We start from the raw sequence: 19672 nt of genomic DNA, 5'->3' as shown, positions 1-19672 counted from the left end.
ATAGGTGTTCGAGTGTTCGAACCGTAATGCGCAAGAAATGGTACCGAAACCTCGTATTTACATATCTGCCACTGTGCAGGAGAATCCGTATAGGTGTTCGAGTGTTCGAACCGTAATGCGCAAGAAATGGTACCGAAACCCCGTATTTACGTATCTGCCACTGTGCAGGAGAATCCGCATAGGTGTTCGAGTGTTCGAACCGTATTGCGCAAGAAATGGTATGTAAACCCCGTATTTACATATCTGCCACTGTGCAGGAGAATCCGCATAGGTGTTCGAGTGTTCGAACCGTAATGCACAAGAAATGGTATGTAAACCCCGTATTTACATATCTGCCACTGTGCAGGAGAATCCGTATAGGTGTTCGAGTGTTCCAACCGTAATGCGCAAGAAATGGTACCGAAACCCCGTATTTACATATCTGCCACTGTGCAGGAGAATCCGTATAGGTGTTCGAGTGTTCGAACCGTAATGCGCAAGAAATGGTACCGAAACCCCGTATTTACATATCTGCCACTGTGCAGGAGAATTCGTATAGGTGTTCGAGTGTTAGAACCGTAATGCGCAAGAAATGGTATGGAAACCCCGTATTTACATATCTGCCACTGTGCAGGAGAATCCGTATATGTGTTCGAGTGTTCGAACCGTAATGCGCAAGAAATGGTACGGAAACCCCGTATTTACATATCTGCCGCTGTGCAGGAGAATCCGTATTGGTGTTCGAGTGTTCGAACCGTAATGAGCAAGAAATGGTTTGGAAACCCCGTATTTACATATCTGCCACTGTGCAGGAGAATCCGAATAGGTGTTCGAGTGTTCGAACCGTAATGCGCAAGAAATGGTATGGAAACCCCGTATTTACATATCTGCCACTGTGCAGGAGAATCCGTATAGGTGTTCGAGTGTTCGAACCGTAATTCGCAAGAAATGGTACGGAAACCCCGTATTTACATATCTGCCACTGTGCAGGAGAATCCGCATAGGTGTTCGAGTGTTCGAACCGTAATGCGCAAGAAATGGTATGTAAACCCCGTATTTACATATCTGCCACTGTGCAGGAGAATCCGTATAGGTGTTCGAGTGTTCGAACCGTAATGCGCAAGAAATGGTACAGAAACCCCGTATTTACATATCTGCCACTGTGCAGGAGAATCCGCATAGGTGTTCGAGTGTTCGAACCGTAATGCAAAAGAAATGGTATGTAAACCCCGTATTTACATATCTGCCACTGTGCAGGAGAATCCGTATAGGTGTTCGAGTGTTCCAACCGTAATGCGCAAGAAATGGTACCGAAACCCCGTATTTACATATCTGCCACTGTGCAGGAGAATCCGTATAGGTGTTCGAGTGTTCGAACCGTAATGCGCAAGAAATGGTACCGAAACCCCGTATTTACAAATCCGCCACTGTGCAGGAGAATCCGTATAGGTGTTCGAGTGTTCGAACCGTAATGCGCAAGAAATGGTACAGAAACCCCGTATTTACATATCTGCCACTGTGCAGGAGAATCCGCATAGGTGTTCGAGTGTTCGAACCGTAATGCACAAGAAATGGTATGTAAACCCCGTATTTACATATCTGCCACTGTGCAGGAGAATCCGTATAGGTGTTCGAGTGTTCCAACCGTAATGCGCAAGAAATGGTACCGAAACCCCGTATTTACATATCTGCCACTGTGCAGGAGAATCCGTATAGGTGTTCGAGTGTTCGAACCGTAATGCGCAAGAAATGGTACCGAAACCCCGTATTTACATATCTGCCACTTTGCAGGAGAATCCGGATAGGTGTTCGAGTGTTCGAACCGTAATGCGCAAGAAATGGTACCGAAACCCCGTATTTACATATCTGCCACTGTGCTGGAGAATCCGCATAGGTGTTCGAGTGTTCGAACCGTATTGTGCAAGAAATGGTATGTAAACCCCGTATTTACATATCTGCCACTGTGCAGGAGAATCCGTATAGGTGTTCGAGTGTTCGAACCGTAATGCGCAAGAAATGGTACCGAAACCCCGTATTTACAAATCTGCCACTGTGCAGGAGAATCCGTATAGGTGTTCGAGTGTTCGAACCGTAATGCGCAAGAAATGGTACCGAAACCCCGTATTTACATATCTGCCACTGTGCAGGAGAATCCGGATAGGTGTTCGAGTGTTCGAACCGTAATGCGCAAGAAATGGTACCGAAACCCCGTATTTACATATCTGCCACTGTGCTGGAGAATCCGCATAGGTGTTCGAGTGTTCGAACCGTATTGCGCAAGAAATGGTATGTAAACCCCGTATTTACATATCTGCCACTGTGCAGGAGAATCCGTATAGGTGTTCGAGTGTTCGAACCGTAATGCGCAAGAAATGGTACCGAAACCCCGTATTTACAAATCCGCCACTGTGCAGGAGAATCCGTATAGGTGTTCGAGTGTTCGAACCGTAATGCGCAAGAAATGGTACCGAAACCTCGTATTTACATATCTGCCACTGTGCAGGAGAATCCGTATAGGTGTTCGAGTGTTCGAACCGTAATGCGCAAGAAATGGTACCGAAACCCCGTATTTACGTATCTGCCACTGTGCAGGAGAATCCGCATAGGTGTTCGAGTGTTCGAACCGTATTGCGCAAGAAATGGTATGTAAACCCCGTATTTACATATCTGCCACTGTGCAGGAGAATCCGCATAGGTGTTCGAGTGTTCGAACCGTAATGCACAAGAAATGGTATGTAAACCCCGTATTTACATATCTGCCACTGTGCAGGAGAATCCGTATAGGTGTTCGAGTGTTCCAACCGTAATGCGCAAGAAATGGTACCGAAACCCCGTATTTACATATCTGCCACTGTGCAGGAGAATCCGTATAGGTGTTCGAGTGTTCGAACCGTAATGCGCAAGAAATGGTACCGAAACCCCGTATTTACATATCTGCCACTGTGCAGGAGAATCCGGATAGGTGTTCGAGTGTTCGAACCGTAATGCGCAAGAAATGGTACCGAAACCCCGTATTTACATATCTGCCACTGTGCTGGAGAATCCGCATAGGTGTTCGAGTGTTCGAACCGTATTGCGCAAGAAATGGTATGTAAACCCCGTATTTACATATCTGCCACTGTGCAGGAGAATCCGTATAGGTGTTCGAGTGTTCGAACCGTAATGCGCAAGAAATGGTACCGAAACCCCGTATTTACAAATCCGCCACTGTGCAGGAGAATCCGTATAGGTGTTCGAGTGTTCGAACCGTAATGCGCAAGAAATGGTACCGAAACCTCGTATTTACATATCTGCCACTGTGCAGGAGAATCCGTATAGGAGTTCGAGTGTTCGAACCGTAATGCGCAAGAAATGGTACCGAAACCCCGTATTTACGTATCTGCCACTGTGCAGGAGAATCCGCATAGGTGTTCGAGTGTTCGAACCGTATTGCGCAAGAAATGGTATGTAAACCCCGTATTTACATATCTGCCACTGTGCAGGAGAATCCGCATAGGTGTTCGAGTGTTCGAACCGTAATGCACAAGAAATGGTATGTAAACCCCGTATTTACATATCTGCCACTGTGCAGGAGAATCCGTATAGGTGTTCGAGTGTTCCAACCGTAATGCGCAAGAAATGGTACCGAAACCCCGTATTTACATATCTGCCACTGTGCAGGAGAATCCGTATAGGTGTTCGAGTGTTCGAACCGTAATGCGCAAGAAATGGTACCGAAACCCCGTATTTACATATCTGCCACTGTGCAGGAGAATCCGTATAGGTGTTCGAGTGTTCGAACCGTAATGCGCAAGAAATGGTACCGAAACCCCGTATTTACATATCTGCCACTGTGCAGGAGAATTCGTATAGGTGTTCGAGTGTTAGAACCGTAATGCGCAAGAAATGGTATGGAAACCCCGTATTTACATATCTGCCACTGTGCAGGAGAATCCGTATATGTCTTCGAGTGTTCGAACCGTAATGCGCAAGAAATGGTACGGAAACCCCGTATTTACATATCTGCCGCTGTGCAGGAGAATCCGTATTGGTGTTCGAGTGTTCGAACCGTAATGAGCAAGAAATGGTTTGGAAACCCCGTATTTACATATCTGCCACTGTGCAGGAGAATCCGAGTAGGTGTTCGAGTGTTCGAACCGTAATGCGCAAGAAATGGTATGGAAACCCCGTATTTACATATCTGCCACTGTGCAGGAGAATCCGTATAGGTGTTCGAGTGTTCGAACCGTAATTCGCAAGAAATGGTACGGAAACCCCGTATTTACATATCTGCCACTGTGCAGGAGAATCCGCATAGGTGTTCGAGTGTTCGAACCGTAATGCGCAAGAAATGGTATGTAAACCCCGTATTTACATATCTGCCACTGTGCAGGAGAATCCGTATAGGTGTTCGAGTGTTCGAACTGTAATGCGCAAGAAATGGTACAGAAACCCCGTATTTACATATCTGCCACTGTGCAGGAGAATCCGCATAGGTGTTCGAGTGTTCGAACCGTAATGCAAAAGAAATGGTATGTAAACCCCGTATTTACATATCTGCCACTGTGCAGGAGAATCCGTATAGGTGTTCGAGTGTTCCAACCGTAATGCGCAAGAAATGGTACCGAAACCCCGTATTTACATATCTGCCACTGTGCAGGAGAATCCGTATAGGTGTTCGAGTGTTCGAACCGTAATGCGCAAGAAATGGTACCGAAACCCCGTATTTACAAATCCGCCACTGTGCAGGAGAATCCGTATAGGTGTTCGAGTGTTCGAACCGTAATGCGCAAGAAATGGTGCAGAAACCCCGTATTTACATATCTGCCACTGTGCAGGAGAATCCGCATAGGTGTTCGAGTGTTCGAACCGTAATGCACAAGAAATGGTATGTAAACCCCGTATTTACATATCTGCCACTGTGCAGGAGAATCCGTATAGGTGTTCGAGTGTTCCAACCGTAATGCGCAAGAAATGGTACCGAAACCCCGTATTTACATATCTGCCACTGTGCAGGAGAATCCGTATAGGTGTTCGAGTGTTCGAACCGTAATGCGCAAGAAATGGTACCGAAACCCCGTATTTACATATCTGCCACTGTGCAGGAGAATCCGGATAGGTGTTCGAGTGTTCGAACCGTAATGCGCAAGAAATGGTACCGAAACCCCGTATTTACATATCTGCCACTGTGCTGGAGAATCCGCATAGGTGTTCGAGTGTTCGAACCGTATTGCGCAAGAAATGGTATGTAAACCCCGTATTTACATATCTGCCACTGTGCAGGAGAATCCGTATAGGTGTTCGAGTGTTCGAACCGTAATGCGCAAGAAATGGTACCGAAACCCCGTATTTACAAATCTGCCACTGTGCAGGAGAATCCGTATAGGTGTTCGAGTGTTCGAACCGTAATGCGCAAGAAATGGTACCGAAACCTCGTATTTACATATCTGCCACTGTGCAGGAGAATCCGTATAGGTGTTCGAGTGTTCGAACCGTAATGCGCAAGAAATGGTACCGAAACCCCGTATTTACATATCTGCCACTGTGCAGGAGAATCCGCATAGGTGTTCGAGTGTTCGAACCGTATTGCGCAAGAAATGGTATGTAAACCCCGTATTTACATATCTGCCACTGTGCAGGAGAATCCGTATAGGTGTTCGAGTGTTCGAACCGTAATGCGCAAGAAATGGTACCGAAACCCCGTATTTACATATCTGCCACTGTGCAGGAGAATCCGTATAGGTGTTCGAGTGTTCGAACCGTAATGCGCAAGAAATGGTACCGAAACCCCGTATTTACATATCTGCCACTGTGCAGGAGAATTCGTATAGGTGTTCGAGTGTTCGAACCGTAATGCGCAAGAAATGGTATGGAAACCCCGTATTTACATATCTGCCACTGTGCAGGAGAATCCGTATATGTGTTCGAGTGTTCGAACCGTAATGCGCAAGAAATGGTACGGAAACCCCGTATTTACATATCTGCCGCTGTGCAGGAGAATCCGTATTGGTGTTCGAGTGTTCCAACCGTAATGCGCAAGAAATGGTATGGAAACCCCGTATTTACATATCTGCCACTATGCTGGAGAATCCGCATAGGTGTTCGAGTGTTCGAACCGTATTGCGCAAGAAATGGTATGTAAACCCCGTATTTACATATCTGCCACTGTGCAGGAGAATCCGTATAGGTGTTCGAGTGTTCGAACCGTAATGCGCAAGAAATGGTACCGAAACCCCGTATTTACAAATCCGCCACTGTGCAGGAGAATCCGTATAGGTGTTCGAGTGTTCGAACCGTAATGCGCAAGAAATGGTACCGAAACCTCGTATTTACATATCTGCCACTGTGCAGGAGAATCCGTATAGGTGTTCGAGTGTTCGAACCGTAATGCGCAAGAAATGGTACCGAAACCCCGTATTTACGTATCTGCCACTGTGCAGGAGAATCCGCATAGGTGTTCGAGTGTTCGAACCGTATTGCGCAAGAAATGGTATGTAAACCCCGTATTTACATATCTGCCACTGTGCAGGAGAATCCGCATAGGTGTTCGAGTGTTCGAACCGTAGTGCACAAGAAATGGTATGTAAACCCCGTATTTACATATCTGCCACTGTGCAGGAGAATCCGTATAGGTGTTCGAGTGTTCCAACCGTAATGCGCAAGAAATGGTACCGAAACCCCGTATTTACATATCTGCCACTGTGCAGGAGAATCCGTATAGGTGTTCGAGTGTTCGAACCGTAATGCGCAAGAAATGGTACCGAAACCCCGTATTTACAAATCCGCCACTGTGCAGGAGAATCCGTATAGGTGTTCGAGTGTTCGAACCGTAATGCGCAAGAAATGGTACAGAAACCCCGTATTTACATATCTGCCACTGTGCAGGAGAATCCGCATAGGTGTTCGAGTGTTCGAACCGTAATGCACAAGAAATGGTATGTAAACCCCGTATTTACATATCTGCCACTGTGCAGGAGAATCCGTATAGGTGTTCGAGTGTTCCAACCGTAATGCGCAAGAAATGGTACCGAAACCCCGTATTTACATATCTGCCACTGTGCAGGAGAATCCGTATAGGTGTTCGAGTGTTCGAACCGTAATGCGCAAGAAATGGTACCGAAACCCCGTATTTACATATCTGCCACTTTGCAGGAGAATCCGGATAGGTGTTCGAGTGTTCGAACCGTAATGCGCAAGAAATGGTACCGAAACCCCGTATTTACATATCTGCCACTGTGCTGGAGAATCCGCATAGGTGTTCGAGTGTTCGAACCGTATTGTGCAAGAAATGGTATGTAAACCCCGTATTTACATATCTGCCACTGTGCAGGAGAATCCGTATAGGTGTTCGAGTGTTCGAACCGTAATGCGCAAGAAATGGTACCGAAACCCCGTATTTACAAATCTGCCACTGTGCAGGAGAATCCGTATAGGTGTTCGAGTGTTCGAACCGTAATGCGCAAGAAATGGTACCGAAACCCCGTATTTACATATCTGCCACTGTGCAGGAGAATCCGGATAGGTGTTCGAGTGTTCGAACCGTAATGCGCAAGAAATGGTACCGAAACCCCGTATTTACATATCTGCCACTGTGCTGGAGAATCCGCATAGGTGTTCGAGTGTTCGAACCGTATTGCGCAAGAAATGGTATGTAAACCCCGTATTTACATATCTGCCACTGTGCAGGAGAATCCGTATAGGTGTTCGAGTGTTCGAACCGTAATGCGCAAGAAATGGTACCGAAACCCCGTATTTACAAATCCGCCACTGTGCAGGAGAATCCGTATAGGTGTTCGAGTGTTCGAACCGTAATGCGCAAGAAATGGTACCGAAACCTCGTATTTACATATCTGCCACTGTGCAGGAGAATCCGTATAGGTGTTCGAGTGTTCGAACCGTAATGCGCAAGAAATGGTACCGAAACCCCGTATTTACGTATCTGCCACTGTGCAGGAGAATCCGCATAGGTGTTCGAGTGTTCGAACCGTATTGCGCAAGAAATGGTATGTAAACCCCGTATTTACATATCTGCCACTGTGCAGGAGAATCCGCATAGGTGTTCGAGTGTTCGAACCGTAATGCACAAGAAATGGTATGTAAACCCCGTATTTACATATCTGCCACTGTGCAGGAGAATCCGTATAGGTGTTCGAGTGTTCCAACCGTAATGCGCAAGAAATGGTACCGAAACCCCGTATTTACATATCTGCCACTGTGCAGGAGAATCCGTATAGGTGTTCGAGTGTTCGAACCGTAATGCGCAAGAAATGGTACCGAAACCCCGTATTTACATATCTGCCACTGTGCAGGAGAATCCGGATAGGTGTTCGAGTGTTCGAACCGTAATGCGCAAGAAATGGTACCGAAACCCCGTATTTACATATCTGCCACTGTGCTGGAGAATCCGCATAGGTGTTCGAGTGTTCGAACCGTATTGCGCAAGAAATGGTATGTAAACCCCGTATTTACATATCTGCCACTGTGCAGGAGAATCCGTATAGGTGTTCGAGTGTTCGAACCGTAATGCGCAAGAAATGGTACCGAAACCCCGTATTTACAAATCCGCCACTGTGCAGGAGAATCCGTATAGGTGTTCGAGTGTTCGAACCGTAATGCGCAAGAAATGGTACCGAAACCTCGTATTTACATATCTGCCACTGTGCAGGAGAATCCGTATAGGAGTTCGAGTGTTCGAACCGTAATGCGCAAGAAATGGTACCGAAACCCCGTATTTACGTATCTGCCACTGTGCAGGAGAATCCGCATAGGTGTTCGAGTGTTCGAACCGTATTGCGCAAGAAATGGTATGTAAACCCCGTATTTACATATCTGCCACTGTGCAGGAGAATCCGCATAGGTGTTCGAGTGTTCGAACCGTAATGCACAAGAAATGGTATGTAAACCCCGTATTTACATATCTGCCACTGTGCAGGAGAATCCGTATAGGTGTTCGAGTGTTCCAACCGTAATGCGCAAGAAATGGTACCGAAACCCCGTATTTACATATCTGCCACTGTGCAGGAGAATCCGTATAGGTGTTCGAGTGTTCGAACCGTAATGCGCAAGAAATGGTACCGAAACCCCGTATTTACATATCTGCCACTGTGCAGGAGAATCCGTATAGGTGTTCGAGTGTTCGAACCGTAATGCGCAAGAAATGGTACCGAAACCCCGTATTTACATATCTGCCACTGTGCAGGAGAATTCGTATAGGTGTTCGAGTGTTAGAACCGTAATGCGCAAGAAATGGTATGGAAACCCCGTATTTACATATCTGCCACTGTGCAGGAGAATCCGTATATGTCTTCGAGTGTTCGAACCGTAATGCCCAAGAAATGGTACGGAAACCCCGTATTTACATATCTGCCACTGTGCAGGAGAATCCGTATTGGTGTTCGAGTGTTCGAACCGTAATGAGCAAGAAATGGTTTGGAAACCCCGTATTTACATATCTGCCACTGTGCAGGAGAATCCGAGTAGGTGTTCGAGTGTTCGAACCGTAATGCGCAAGAAATGGTATGGAAACCCCGTATTTACATATCTGCCACTGTGCAGGAGAATCCGTATAGGTGTTCGAGTGTTCGAACCGTAATTCGCAAGAAATGGTACGGAAACCCCGTATTTACATATCTGCCACTGTGCAGGAGAATCCGCATAGGTGTTCGAGTGTTCGAACCGTAATGCGCAAGAAATGGTATGTAAACCCCGTATTTACATATCTGCCACTGTGCAGGAGAATCCGTATAGGTGTTCGAGTGTTCGAACTGTAATGCGCAAGAAATGGTACAGAAACCCCGTATTTACATATCTGCCACTGTGCAGGAGAATCCGCATAGGTGTTCGAGTGTTCGAACCGTAATGCAAAAGAAATGGTATGTAAACCCCGTATTTACATATCTGCCACTGTGCAGGAGAATCCGTATAGGTGTTCGAGTGTTCCAACCGTAATGCGCAAGAAATGGTACCGAAACCCCGTATTTACATATCTGCCACTGTGCAGGAGAATCCGTATAGGTGTTCGAGTGTTCGAACCGTAATGCGCAAGAAATGGTACCGAAACCCCGTATTTACAAATCCGCCACTGTGCAGGAGAATCCGTATAGGTGTTCGAGTGTTCGAACCGTAATGCGCAAGAAATGGTGCAGAAACCCCGTATTTACATATCTGCCACTGTGCAGGAGAATCCGCATAGGTGTTCGAGTGTTCGAACCGTAATGCACAAGAAATGGTATGTAAACCCCGTATTTACATATCTGCCACTGTGCAGGAGAATCCGTATAGGTGTTCGAGTGTTCCAACCGTAATGCGCAAGAAATGGTACCGAAACCCCGTATTTACATATCTGCCACTGTGCAGGAGAATCCGTATAGGTGTTCGAGTGTTCGAACCGTAATGCGCAAGAAATGGTACCGAAACCCCGTATTTACATATCTGCCACTGTGCAGGAGAATCCGGATAGGTGTTCGAGTGTTCGAACCGTAATGCGCAAGAAATGGTACCGAAACCCCGTATTTACATATCTGCCACTGTGCTGGAGAATCCGCATAGGTGTTCGAGTGTTCGAACCGTATTGCGCAAGAAATGGTATGTAAACCCCGTATTTACATATCTGCCACTGTGCAGGAGAATCCGTATAGGTGTTCGAGTGTTCGAACCGTAATGCGCAAGAAATGGTACCGAAACCCCGTATTTACAAATCTGCCACTGTGCAGGAGAATCCGTATAGGTGTTCGAGTGTTCGAACCGTAATGCGCAAGAAATGGTACCGAAACCTCGTATTTACATATCTGCCACTGTGCAGGAGAATCCGTATAGGTGTTCGAGTGTTCGAACCGTAATGCGCAAGAAATGGTACCGAAACCCCGTATTTACATATCTGCCACTGTGCAGGAGAATCCGCATAGGTGTTCGAGTGTTCGAACCGTATTGCGCAAGAAATGGTATGTAAACCCCGTATTTACATATCTGCCACTGTGCAGGAGAATCCGTATAGGTGTTCGAGTGTTCGAACCGTAATGCGCAAGAAATGGTACCGAAACCCCGTATTTACATATCTGCCACTGTGCAGGAGAATCCGTATAGGTGTTCGAGTGTTCGAACCGTAATGCGCAAGAAATGGTACCGAAACCCCGTATTTACATATCTGCCACTGTGCAGGAGAATTCGTATAGGTGTTCGAGTGTTCGAACCGTAATGCGCAAGAAATGGTATGGAAACCCCGTATTTACATATCTGCCACTGTGCAGGAGAATCCGTATATGTGTTCGAGTGTTCGAACCGTAATGCGCAAGAAATGGTACGGAAACCCCGTATTTACATATCTGCCGCTGTGCAGGAGAATCCGTATTGGTGTTCGAGTGTTCCAACCGTAATGCGCAAGAAATGGTATGGAAACCCCGTATTTACATATCTGCCACTATGCTGGAGAATCCGCATAGGTGTTCGAGTGTTCGAACCGTATTGCGCAAGAAATGGTATGTAAACCCCGTATTTACATATCTGCCACTGTGCAGGAGAATCCGTATAGGTGTTCGAGTGTTCGAACCGTAATGCGCAAGAAATGGTACCGAAACCCCGTATTTACAAATCCGCCACTGTGCAGGAGAATCCGTATAGGTGTTCGAGTGTTCGAACCGTAATGCGCAAGAAATGGTACCGAAACCTCGTATTTACATATCTGCCACTGTGCAGGAGAATCCGTATAGGTGTTCGAGTGTTCGAACCGTAATGCGCAAGAAATGGTACCGAAACCCCGTATTTACGTATCTGCCACTGTGCAGGAGAATCCGCATAGGTGTTCGAGTGTTCGAACCGTATTGCGCAAGAAATGGTATGTAAACCCCGTATTTACATATCTGCCACTGTGCAGGAGAATCCGCATAGGTGTTCGAGTGTTCGAACCGTAGTGCACAAGAAATGGTATGTAAACCCCGTATTTACATATCTGCCACTGTGCAGGAGAATCCGTATAGGTGTTCGAGTGTTCCAACCGTAATGCGCAAGAAATGGTACCGAAACCCCGTATTTACATATCTGCCACTGTGCAGGAGAATCCGTATAGGTGTTCGAGTGTTCGAACCGTAATGCGCAAGAAATGGTACCGAAACCCCGTATTTACATATCTGCCACTGTGCAGGAGAATCCGGATAGGTGTTCGAGTGTTTGAACCGTAATGCGCAAGAAATGGTACCGAAACCCCGTATTTACATATCTGCCACTGTGCTGGAGAATCCGCATAGGTGTTCGAGTGTTCGAACCGTATTGCGCAAGAAATGGTATGTAAACCCCGTATTTACATATCTGCCACTGTGCAGGAGAATCCGTATAGGTGTTCGAGTGTTCGAACCGTAATGCGCAAGAAATGGTACCGAAACCCCGTATTTACATATCTGCCACTGTGCAGGAGAATTCGTATAGGTGTTCGAGTGTTCGAACCGTAATGCGCAAGAAATGGTATGGAAACCCCGTATTTACATATCTGCCACTGTGCAGGAGAATCCGTATATGTGTTCGAGTGTTCGAACCGTAATGCGCAAGAAATGGTACGGAAACCCCGTATTTACATATCTGCCGCTGTGCAGGAGAATCCGTATTGGTGTTCGAGTGTTCCAACCGTAATGCTCAAGAAATGGTACCGAAACCCCGTATTTACAAATCCGCCACTGTGCAGGAGAATCCGTATAGGTGTTCGAGTGTTCGAACCGTAATGCGCAAGAAATGGTACCGAAACCCCGTATTTACATATCTGCCACTGTGCAGGAGAATCCGGATAGGTGTTCGAGTGTTCGAACCGTAATGCGGAAGAAATGGTACCGAAACCCCGTATTTACATATCTGCCACTGTGCTGGAGAATCCGCATAGGTGTTCGAGTGTTCGAACCGTATTGCGCAAGAAATGGTATGTAAACCCCGTATTTACATATCTGCCACTGTGCAGGAGAATCCGTATAGGTGTTCGAGTGTTCGAACCGTAATGCGCAAGAAATGGTACCGAAACCCCGTATTTACAAATCTGCCACTGTGCAGGAGAATCCGTATAGGTGTTCGAGTGTTCGAACCGTAATGCGCAAGAAATGGTACCGAAACCTCGTATTTACATATCTGCCACTGTGCAGGAGAATCCGTATAGGTGTTCGAGTGTTCGAACCGTAATGCGCAAGAAATGGTACCGAAACCCCGTATTTACATATCTGCCACTGTGCAGGAGAATTCGCATAGGTGTTCGAGTGTTCGAACCGTATTGCGCAAGAAATGGTATGTAAACCCCGTATTTACATATCTGCCACTGTGCAGGAGAATCCGTATAGGTGTTCGAGTGTTCGAACCGTAATGCGCAAGAAATGGTACCGAAACCCCGTATTTACATATCTGCCACTGTGCAGGAGAATCCGTATAGGTGTTCGAGTGTTCGAACCGTAATGCGCAAGAAATGGTACCGAAACCCCGTATTTACATATCTGCCACTGTGCAGGAGAATTCGTATAGGTGTTCGAGTGTTCGAACCGTAATGCGCAAGAAATGGTATGGAAACCCCGTATTTACATATCTGCCACTGTGCAGGAGAATCCGTATATGTGTTCGAGTGTTCGAACCGTAATGCGCAAGAAATGGTACGGAAACCCCGCATTTACATATCTGCCGCTGTGCAGGAGAATCCGTATTGGTGTTCGAGTGTTCGAACCGTAATGAGCAAGAAATGGTTTGGAAACCCCGTATTTACATATCTGCCACTGTGCAGGAGAATCCGAATAGGTGTTCGAGTGTTCGAACCGTAATGCGCAAGAAATGGTACCGAAACCCCGTATTTACGTATCTGCCACTGTGCAGGAGAATCCGCATAGGTGTTCGAGTGTTCGAACCGTATTGCGCAAGAAATGGTATGTAAACCCCGTATTTACATATCTGCCACTGTGCAGGAGAATCCGCATAGGTGTTCGAGTGTTCGAACCGTAGTGCACAAGAAATGGTATGTAAACCCCGTATTTACATATCTGCCACTGTGCAGGAGAATCCGTATAGGTGTTCGAGTGTTCCAACCGTAATGCGCAAGAAATGGTACCGAAACCCCGTATTTACATATCTGCCACTGTGCAGGAGAATCCGTATAGGTGTTCGAGTGTTCGAACCGTAATGCGCAAGAAATGGTACCGAAACCCCGTATTTACATATCTGCCACTGTGCAGGAGAATCCGGATAGGTGTTCGAGTGTTTGAACCGTAATGCGCAAGAAATGGTACCGAAACCCCGTATTTACATATCTGCCACTGTGCTGGAGAATCCGCATAGGTGTTCGAGTGTTCGAACCGTATTGCGCAAGAAATGGTATGTAAACCCCGTATTTACATATCTGCCACTGTGCAGGAGAATCCGTATAGGTGTTCGAGTGTTCGAACCGTAATGCGCAAGAAATGGTACCGAAACCCCGTATTTACATATCTGCCACTGTGCAGGAGAATTCGTATAGGTGTTCGAGTGTTCGAACCGTAATGCGCAAGAAATGGTATGGAAACCCCGTATTTACATATCTGCCACTGTGCAGGAGAATCCGTATATGTGTTCGAGTGTTCGAACCGTAATGCGCAAGAAATGGTACGGAAACCCCGTATTTACATATCTGCCGCTGTGCAGGAGAATCCGTATTGGTGTTCGAGTGTTCCAACCGTAATGCTCAAGAAATGGTACCGAAACCCCGTATTTACAAATCCGCCACTGTGCAGGAGAATCCGTATAGGTGTTCGAGTGTTCGAACCGTAATGCGCAAGAAATGGTACCGAAACCCCGTATTTACATATCTGCCACTGTGCAGGAGAATCCGGATAGGTGTTCGAGTGTTCGAACCGTAATGCGGAAGAAATGGTACCGAAACCCCGTATTTACATATCTGCCACTGTGCTGGAGAATCCGCATAGGTGTTCGAGTGTTCGAACCGTATTGCGCAAGAAATGGTATGTAAACCCCGTATTTACATATCTGCCACTGTGCAGGAGAATCCGTATAGGTGTTCGAGTGTTCGAACCGTAATGCGCAAGAAATGGTACCGAAACCCCGTATTTACAAATCTGCCACTGTGCAGGAGAATCCGTATAGGTGTTCGAGTGTTCGAACCGTAATGCGCAAGAAATGGTACCGAAACCTCGTATTTACATATCTGCCACTGTGCAGGAGAATCCGTATAGGTGTTCGAGTGTTCGAACCGTAATGCGCAAGAAATGGTACCGAAACCCCGTATTTACATATCTGCCACTGTGCAGGAGAATTCGCATAGGTGTTCGAGTGTTCGAACCGTATTGCGCAAGAAATGGTATGTAAACCCCGTATTTACATATCTGCCACTGTGCAGGAGAATCCGTATAGGTGTTCGAGTGTTCGAACCGTAATGCGCAAGAAATGGTACCGAAACCCCGTATTTACATATCTGCCACTGTGCAGGAGAATCCGTATAGGTGTTCGAGTGTTCGAACCGTAATGCGCAAGAAATGGTACCGAAACCCCGTATTTACATATCTGCCACTGTGCAGGAGAATTCGTATAGGTGTTCGAGTGTTCGAACCGTAATGCGCAAGAAATGGTACGGAAACCCCGTATTTACATATCTGCCACTGTGCAGGAGAATCCGTATATGTGTTCGAGTGTTCGAACCGTAATGCGCAAGAAATGGTACGGAAACCCCGCATTTACATATCTGCCGCTGTGCAGGAGAATCCGTATTGGTGTTCGAGTGTTCGAACCGTAATGAGCAAGAAATGGTTTGGAAACCCCGTATTTACATATCTGCCACTGTGCAGGAGAATCCGAATAGGTGTTCGAGTGTTCGAACCGTAATGCGCAAGAAATGGTATGGAAACCCCGTATTTACATATCTGCCACTGTGCAGGAGAATCCGTATAGGTGTTCGAGTGTTCGAACCGTAATTCGCAAGAAATGGTACGGAAACCCCGTATTTACATATCTGCCACTGTGCAGGAGAATCCGCATAGGTGTTCGAGTGTTCGAACCGTAATGCGCAAGAAATGGTATGTAAACCCCGTATTTACATATCTGCCACTGTGCAGGAGAATCCGTATAGGTGTTCGAGTGTTCGAACCGTAATGCGCAAGAAATGGTACAGAAACCCCGTATTTACATATCTGCCACTGTGCAGGAGAATCCGCATAGGTGTTCGAGTGTTCGAACCGTAATGCAAAAGAAATGGTATGTAAACCCCGTATTTACATATCTGCCACTGTGCAGGAGAATCCGTATAGGTGTTCGAGTGTTCCAACCGTAATGCGCAAGAAATGGTACCGAAACCCCGTATTTACATATCTGCCACTGTGCAGGAGAATCCGTATAGGTGTTCGAGTGTTCGAACCGTAATGCGCAAGAAATGGTACCGAAACCCCGTATTTACATATCTGCCACTGTGCAGGAGAATTCGGATAGGTGTTCGAGTGTTCGAACCGTAATGCGCAAGAAATGGTACCGAAACCCCGTATCTACATATCTGCCACTGTGCTGGAGAATCCGCATAGGTGTTCGAGTGTTCGAACCGTATTGCGCAAGAAATGGTATGTAAACCCCGTATTTACATATCTGCCACTGTGCAGGAGAATCCGTATAGGTGTTCGAGTGTTCGAACCGTAATGCGCAAGAAATGGTACCGAAACCCCGTATTTACAAATCTGCCACTGTGCAGGAGAATCCGTATAGGTGTTCGAGTGTTCGAACCGTAATGCGCAAGAAATGGTACCGAAACCTCGTATTTACATATCTGCCACTGTGCAGGAGAATCCGTATAGGTGTTCGAGTGTTCGAACCGTAATGCGCAAGAAATGGTACCGAAACCCCGTATTTACGTATCTGCCACTGTGCAGGAGAATCCGCATAGGTGTTCGAGTGTTCGAACCGTATTGCGCAAGAAATGGTATGTAAACCCCCTATTTACATATCTGCCACTGTGCAGGAGAATCCGCATAGGTGTTCGAGTGTTCGAACCGTAATGCACAAGAAATGGTATGTAAACCCCGTATTTACATATCTGCCACTGTGCAGGAGAATCCGTATAGGTGTTCGAGTGTTCGAACCGTAATGCGCAAGAAATGGTACCGAAACCCCGTATTTACGTATCTGCCACTGTGCAGGAGAATCCGCATAGGTGTTCGAGTGTTCGAACCGTATTGCGCAAGAAATGGTATGTAAACCCCCTATTTACATATCTGCCACTGTGCAGGAGAATCCGCATAGGTATTCGAGTGTTCGAACCGTAATGCACAAGAAATGGTATGTAAACCCCGTATTTACATATCTGCCACTGTGCAGGAGAATCCGTATAGGTGTTCGAGTGTTCCAACCGTAATGCGCAAGAAATGGTACCGAAACCCCGTATTTACATATCTGCCACTGTGCAGGAGAATCCGTATAGGTGTTCGAGTGTTCGAACCGTAATGCGCTAGAAATGGTACCGAAACCCCGTATTTACATATCTGCCACTGTGCAGGAGAATCCGGATAGGTGTTCGAGTGTTCGAACCGTAATGCGCAAGAAATGGTACCGAAACCCCGTATTTACATATCTGCCACTGTGCTGGAGAATCCGCATAGGTGTTCGAGTGTTCGAACCGTATTGCGCAAGAAATGGTATGTAAACCCCGTATTTACATATCTGCCACTGTGCAGGAGAATCCGTATAGGTGTTCGAGTGTTCGAACCGTAATGCGCAAGAAATGGTACCGAAACCCCGTATTTACAAATCTGCCACTGTGCAGGAGAATCCGTATAGGTGTTCGAGTGTTCGAACCGTAATGCGCAAGAAATGGTACCGAAACCCCGTATTTACATATCTGCCACTGTGCAAGAGAATCCGTATAGGTGTTCGAGTGTTCGAACCGTAATGCGCAAGAAATGGTACCGAAACCCCGTATTTACATATCTGCCACTGTGCAGGAGAATTCGTATAGGTGTTCGAGTGTTCGAACCGTAATGCGCAAGAAATGGTATGGAAACCCCGTATTTACATATCTGCCACTGTGCAGGAGAATCCGTATATGTGTTCGAGTGTTCGAACCGTAATGCGCAAGAAATGGTACGGAAACCCCGTATTTACATATCTGCCGCTGTGCAGGAGAATCCGTATTGGTGTTCGAGTGTTCGAACCGTAATGCGCAAGAAATGGTTTGGAAACCCCGTATTTACATATCTTCCACTGTGCTGGAGAATCCGAATAGGTGTTCGAGTGTTCGAACCGTAATGCGCAAGAAATGGTATGGAAACCCCGTATTTACATATCTGCCACTGTGCAGGAGAATCCGTATAGGTGTTCGAGTGTTCGAACCGTAATTCGCAAGAAATGGTACGGAAACCCCGTATTTACATATCTGCCACTGTGCAGGAGAATCCGCATAGGTGTTCGAGTGTTCGAACCGTAATGCGCAAGAAATGGTATGTAAACCCCGTATTTACATATCTGCCACTGTGCAGGAGAATCCGTATAGGTGTTCGAGTGTTCGAACCGTAATGCGCAAGAAATGGTACAGAAACCCCGTATTTACATATCTGCCACTGTGCAGGAGAATCCGCATAGGTGTTCGAGTGTTCGAACCGTAATGCAAAAGAAATGGTACCGAAACCCCGTATTTACATATCTGCCACTGTGCAGGAGAATTCGTATAGGTGTTCTAGTGTTCGAACCGTAATGCGCAAGAAATCGTATGGAAACCCCGTATTTACATATCTGCCACTGTGCAGGAGAATCCGTATATGTGTTCGAGTGTTCGAACCGTAATGCGCAAGAAATGGTACGGAAACCCCGTATTTACATATCTGCCGCTGTGCAGGAGAATCCGTATTGGTGTTCGAGTGTTCGAACCGTAATGCGCAAGAAATGGTTTGGAAACCCCGTATTTACATATCTGCCACTGTGCAGGAGAATCCGGATAGGTGTTCGAGTGTTCGAACCGTAATGCGCAAGAAATGGTACCGAAACCCCGTATTTACATATCTGCCACTGTGTAGGAGAATTCGTATAGGTGTTCGAGTGTTCGAACCGTAATGCGCAAGAAATGGTATGGAAACCCCGTATTTACATATCTGCCACTGTGCAGGAGAATCCGTATATGTGTTCGAGTGTTCGAACCGTAATGCGCAAGAAATGGTACGGAAACCCCGTATTTACATATCTGCCGCTGTGCAGGAGAATCCGTATTGGTGTTCGAGTGTTCGAACCGTAGTGCGCAAGAAATGGTTTGGAAACCCCTTATTTACATATCTTCCACTGTGCTGGAGAATCCGAATAGGTGTTCGAGTGTTCGAACCGTAATGCGCAAGAAATGGTATGGAAACCCCGTATTTACATATCTGCCACTGTGCAGGAGAATCCGTATAGGTGTTCGAGTGTTCGAACCGTAATTCGCAAGAAATGGTACGGAAACCCCGTATTTACATATCTGCCACTGTGCAGGAGAATCCGCATAGGTGTTCGAGTGTTCGAACCGTAATGCGCAAGAAATGGTATGTAAACCCCGTATTTACATATCTGCCACTGTGCAGGAGAATCCGTATAGGTGTTCGAGTGTTCGAACCGTAATGCGCAAGAAATGGTACAGAAACCCCGTATTTACATATCTGCCACTGTGCAGGAGAATCCGCATAGGTGTTCGAGTGTTCGAACCGTAATGCAAAAGAAATGGTACCGAAACCCCGTATTTACATATCTGCCACTGTGCAGGAGAATTCGTATA

Source organism: Camellia sinensis, chromosome 15 (assembly GCF_055761805.1).
Source record: "Camellia sinensis isolate YWXY chromosome 15, ASM5576180v1, whole genome shotgun sequence".
In the NCBI taxonomy this organism is placed as follows: Eukaryota; Viridiplantae; Streptophyta; class Magnoliopsida; order Ericales; family Theaceae; genus Camellia; species Camellia sinensis.
Note: the sequence above shows the minus strand (reverse complement) of the source record.